Below are 6,507 nucleotides of genomic sequence, written 5' to 3'. Positions count from 1 at the left end.
CATGCTTATTGAAGTAAAAGTTGCAAAGTGATCACTAACGTCACATTCAAGTATTCCAGAGGACAATACCTCGGAACAGTTAGTGAAGATATTGTCTATTAAAGTGCGGGAGTGTGCGGTAATCCTTGTAGCATCATTGATCAGGGGTGATAAACTAAAGTGTCCTAAAAGGCCAATGAGGTCTGTAGATTGCAGATTGTAGATTGCCAATGTGAATCAACAATGTGAACCTGTTATACTCAGCGTGTCAAATAGGCAGCAAAGCCCAAACCAATACTCTATCAAATTATTATAAAGTCGCAGAAGTGTTTAAAAAGCGAAACACCCGTAGCAGCCCATACTAGCTTCAGCCCCTTTTGTGTGACATGCTCGTGCTCATCCGCGTTTGTTCAAGTCATATGTTTACATTAACGCTTCTAGTCAAAATACACCAGCCAATTATCATTACACTTATTGTAGGTAAGTACAAGTAGTACACGATGCCTGGGCCATGAGCCCATGACTTTCTATTTGTTGTTGACGTTACGTTTGAAAGTTTTTTTTTTGTCAATGACGAAAGACAAGTCCCTTCCCTTTAATTGTTTTGCTTCGACTTCCAGTCCAATCTCAAAGCTTGTACTACCGATTATTCTTTGATTACTTCTGAATCCAAAAGTAAAGTACGGTGGGCATTCGTTTCTCTACCTCTGTGAATGGGCAAGTACATTGGAATGGGAATACTTACTCTGTGTACGAACGTGCCACGACGGAAAGCAGAAATGTAAGGCGTTCCCAAGTAGTACCAAGCTTCCTCCACGGAACATCTGCGAAACAATTTTGACCAAGCTGTTGTCCATTTCATACGTACATGCCTCGTATGGAGTACCTGAAGTCATGTTAGAGAACACCAATGGGTGTCCTTGGTTGAAATCAGTGCTCACATAAACATATACAAGAGATGAATCTGAAATAGGCCTTAGGTACGTTAGATATGGTATCAGGGAAGAAACTTCTCTGAAATATCAGAGGTTGTCATGTTGAGTAACAAACGAGTCAAAGAAGTAAATAAGGAAAGCTGCAGAATGTGAACGAGCAAAAGTAAGCAAGAAGAGTTTTCACTGATCCATTATTTTCATTAATAAGTTACATTCAACCTAGTTTTATGATTTATAGAGCTCTGTCTATCTATTATTATATTGGTAAAGCAATGACACAACTTTTTAATGATATGTTAGTCAACCGTTTTAAGTCACAACACTCGGGGCAAGTGGCCAGTAAGGTTAAGCACTTCTTGAGAAGGTACGTTCCTTCTTTAAAATGGGTAATCGTGCTAAATCTAGCGCCCTTGTAACAAAGAAAGTGGATTGGGTTTATTTTCCTACCCACTAGAAAACCCATTCTTTTGCGACCATAAGGCGACCGCAATTAATAAATCAGCACATAGCTCATTAGCCTAGTTTTATATGAGACTTAATGACCTTCACTGGCATTTAATAAAAGGCGTTTTACATGGCAATTTGGATGAGCTCACCATTTAATTGCCTTATAAAAGGAAAAGCGAGAAGGTAGGAATCTTTAGGAAAACATATGCCGAATATCTTAAAATGTTTTTGATTGATTTGAATTTGCGTTGGTCAGCCACTTTTGGCTATTATGGGCAGCGCAAGTAACTGAACATTTTGGACTATTATTGGTTAACATAAAAGACGAAATAAATATATCAGATAAGAATGGAAAGGTGAGTGTGATAAAAAAAAAGGAGGGGTGCATGATAATCAGACCTCGGAAATGTTAGGTATTCATACTCGCACGTAATTAAAATGTAATATTTAATACGGAAAGAACACGAAATAAACGTGGTTGTAGGTCGAGATCAAAGAACGAGATTGCCCCTCGTCAAAACCGGATTTGTGATATTGCCACGTATTACTCCAATGTTCAAATAGGAATAAGCGCGAGATTTGAATATCTCCACACCTCCCTCCAAACGACAAATATCGTATTTAGGAGCTGACAAAATAATTGAGTGGTTTTCGAATACGAATGCTTCTTCGGGGATTGGAGGAGAAATTATTGTCATTGTCTTCTTCTTTGAGATGTTTTTGATCATCTTGGTCCATTCTTATTAATTTGAGATGTCTTCGGTTCCGTGTGAAAACCTTGCCATTGATGTCTATCATGTAACTACGGCCAGATCTTCTTGAATTTATTATTCTTCCCTCCCCAGTCCATTTGCGATTTGAGGGATTTTGGACTCGCACAATGGATCCCGGTTCTAATTTCGGAAGTTGTTTAGCAGATCGGTTGAAATCTAATTTGATTTTTTCATCCAAATTCTTCTTCTTCTCCTGATATTGATTTATTTCCGAATTGCCCAACCGCTTATAAGTCAGTGGCGTAGCGGGACAGAGGGTTCGTTGCCTTCTTCCAAAAATCCATTGGGCGGGGCTCAAACCATCTGCACGCGGAACATTGCGCCATTCGAGTAATGCCAGTTGGAATCCCATCCAATCATGTGCATACTTGGCCAAAAGTGACTTCATCGAGCTTACAGTCACTTCTGCATGGCCATTAGCTTTTAGATTATAGGCTAACACTAGTTCATGAGTTATTTCATAAGTTTGACAAAACTTGCAGAATTCAGATCTAAATTGGGGGTCTCCATCAGTTCGAATAGTTGATGGAAATCCCCACTCAAAAAAACCAACGTAGCATGGTAGTGGTGACAGTATTAGTATCCGTCTTGTTCACCTGAGCCACGAAGGGCCAACCTGAATATCGATCGACCATGACCAAGTAATTTTTTCCTAACGATTAAAAAAGATCTACGGAGGTGGAATGGAATAGGCGCGGGGCTTCGGTTTGGATTAGCGGTTCGTTGATTTGGTTGGGACGTATTTCTTGGCACTGATGGCATGATTCTATCATCATACCAATTTCGTTGCTTATCCCAGGCCAGAAATATAATGATTGTGCCAATGATCGAGTTCTGCGGAGGCCTTGATGGGATCGATGAAGTACCTCAAGGATTTTGGATCGTGATTGTTTTGGGAAAATGATGCGGACTCCGTCTAGGATAATCAATCCAGTAGATAAGTCGACCAAGAGATTATCCCATTTCCCTGAATATAACCTTGCTGGGTGGGAATCCGGTAGGGACTTCAAAGGCTTTCCGCTGAGGAGAGTAGTTTTGAGGACTTGATGGGTGGGACAGTTCGTAGCCTCCACGATGATCGATGACATGGATGTCTTTGGATCAAGTGTTAGACTTGCTACCACTTCTACATCTTCAGATTCATTAGCAGTTTCGTTGGGATCGAATACCAGTGCTCTAGAAAGAGCGTCAGCAACTTGATTGGTCTTTCCTGGGACCCAACGTATTTCGTACGCATATCCGGCCATCTTTTGAAGTATTCTTTGTAAACGGGTGTTGTCCATGGCATCAAGATTTTTTCCCTTGAAAATACCCAAAAGTGGTTTGTGATCAGTTACAATTGTAAAGGGAGCACCAATAAGATAGAGACGGCATTGCTTCGTGGACTATTGGATAGCCAAAGCCAGCCTCCAGCTTTGACACAGAATAGCCAGTCTCTGCTTTGCTCAAAAAACGAGACCCACATTGTATAAGCCGTATCGTGCCATCCGATTTGGTCTGGATCAGCGCAAATCCCAATCTCTTGTTACGGGATGCATCCGTGAGCAAAGACGAAGGCAAATTTGGATCGAAATGACGAAAAACGGGGCCATTGGGGTCAGTTAGAATGTTCTTTACCAAATCAAATGCTTCCTTATGGTCTGGTAACCATTGGAATACAACGTCTTTCCGGAGCAAATATCTCAACGGGCTGGCAGCATGGGCAAGATAAGGTGCAAATCGCCCAAGCTGATTTTTTAAGCCCAAGAATGATCGACGATCATTAAGTGGATATTAAGTGGAGTCGGAAATTCGGCGATAGCTGTAGTTTTAGCGGGATCAGGGTGTACACCTTTAGATCTGAGAACAGAACCGGCAAATCTAACGGAATTCCCCAACTGAGCCTTGCTTCTTGAAAGGGTAATTCCAGCTTTAGCGCAACGATCCAATACTTGTCTCGTTCTGTCCTGAATTTCCCGAACGAAGATCCGAATATCAAGATATCGTCCACAATTTTTGTTACACCAGAAACTCCGGCCAGGGCGCGATCACCCCGAGCACGATACTCGTCGCCAGAGGCGTTCAATCTCATAGGCGCCCGACGGAACTGAAAACGCCCGAAGGGAGTCAAGAACGTAGGGACAGCACGAGACTCTTCATCCAATTCGATTTGCCAATATCCTTTGACGGCATCAAAAACGACGAATAACTTGGTAGATGCGGGGATTGAGGTGGATAACTCACGAGGAGAAGAGAATAGATACACTGGTCGCTTTACATTATTGTTTAAACAGGAGAAATCCACAACAATTCGGACTTTCTTGTTTGGCTTGGGCACAGTCAGACTTAGGGTTAACCAATCTGAAGGTTCAATCACAGGCTCAATTATGTCAGACTTGACCATGAACGCAGGTTCCTTTTTGATTTCATCACGAAAAGCATAAGGAATATTCCTCACAACGGTAATGTGTACTGGCTTGATTTTAATATCTTTTCCCAAGTACCGTATATGTGCATCGGTTCCCCTCTCCTAGGCCTCAATTGGTCAGATTCGTCGAAAACGGTAGGGTAATCATCAAATAACCTATGTAACGTAGCCTTAAGGTCAATGGAGTCGTCGCCAATCGAAACAGCCGTAGTGACAGGGCGGATGGCCATTGTGGTATCTTTGGGTAACATTGGGAATGTAGGAGAGAGCATGCCCAATCCGATCATATGGTGCCACGAAATTAGCATTTCATCCTGTAAATCAGGGGTAACAAAAGCGGATAATTTCGTTTCATACTTTCCAAGGTGCCGCAAAGTCAAGTTGACAAACCCATGACACACCAAGGGAGACTTGTTTGCCGCAATGATTTCTTTCTTCATCTTAGTACGAATTTGGATCCCATAGATGTGAACCAAATCAGCAGAGATCAATGTCTCGGTAGCCCCAGTATCAGGTAACAATCTGATTCTAAAAGGATGACCCACGTCTAGATAAATTTCCACTCTTGATCGCAGAGTCTCATGGGATCCTTGAATTGATCGGACAAACACTGTTGATGACGAAATTTGTTCCGATTTAACAGTAGACTTAAGTCTATCGTTGTAAGTATTTTCTCCTTTCGCTAGACGTTTGGAACACACCGTCCCAAAAAGGCCCATTTTTCCGCAATAGTTGCAATTTTTCTTCTTGGCAGGACAAGCCTCAGCATTTACGCGCTCTTCGTATCCACAACGAGTACATTTTGATCTATCAGATCTGCATTTACTAAAATTGTTGTTTGATTTACCTCGTTGGATATTAGATTGAAAGCTCTTTTTCTTTTCTTGTCGGTAACTTGAGAGTTTAGCCGCAGTTACGTGTCCTTCAATCCACAAGGAAATGCTCGACTCAACTTGGCCTGCCGTTTCTCAAGCACGTGGAATGTCCGCCAAGTTTTGGCGGGTTGGCTTGGTCTGTCGGAAGAACTCTTCGCGAAGTTTCCGATCGCACTTTCCAGTGACCAGCCGGAGAATGAACACATCATCCTCATCAAGATTGTCCAACTCGACCTCTTGCCCCTCCAGCTGCAGTCTTAAGTACCAATCACTGAAGTTTTCTCCTTCTTTTTGGTAACAACGAAAGAAATGGTATCATCTCGTCAAAACTGGTACATTGAGAAGAAAAATCTCTCGCAGTGCGTCTAAGCATCCACTTTCGCCCATAATCTCTGTGGTAGATTCAATTTGAGTCTCCATCATATGCTGAAGCTTCAGTTCCAAGCATGAACGCAAATATCCGTGTTGTTCAGCTAGTGGGAAGGTGTCCATACGATTTGATGAATAATAGAGTTCGAAATTTGTACGCCACGCTCGAAATTCTGCCAAATTTGAGCTCAACATCAATTTGTCCGGTTTCAGAGCATTATTAATGTGGGATGGCCTTAAGTCCAGTCCACGAGCAGTATGATTAGAAAACGAGCTAGAATGAAGCGAAATCTTCCGAAATAAGGCACGGACTTCCGACTTTGCATCATCTATAGATCCAACGATATCAAAAACACTTTTGCACAGTTCGTTTTGGAACATTGAGGAATCGGAAAGATTTTCCTCAACACAGAATGAACTCAGGGCTTCTTGAACCTTAGATACATGTTCCTCAGCAATGCATATTTCAGCCTCGGCTTCTGAAAGTGTTTCGCTTGCAGGAGATGCTTTTGCCGCATTCACCAGACTATTCCCTCGTCGAAAATGCGTTCCAGTCTGAAGAGTAATCTGAACCCCTGCTCGAGATGATTTGAGCATCTCTTCTTTTGGAGCCATTTCTTTTCGCACAAACCACAAGAACAAAATGGAACACTAAGTCGAATAGGTCGTTTCAGTTGCGGGTTCTACCATCGTCTGCGCCATAGTAGGTATTTATACTCGCA

This window comes from Tigriopus californicus, chromosome 9, assembly GCF_007210705.1.
Source record: "Tigriopus californicus strain San Diego chromosome 9, Tcal_SD_v2.1, whole genome shotgun sequence".
In the NCBI taxonomy this organism is placed as follows: Eukaryota; Metazoa; Arthropoda; class Copepoda; order Harpacticoida; family Harpacticidae; genus Tigriopus; species Tigriopus californicus.
This window is presented reverse-complemented; position numbering follows the sequence as displayed.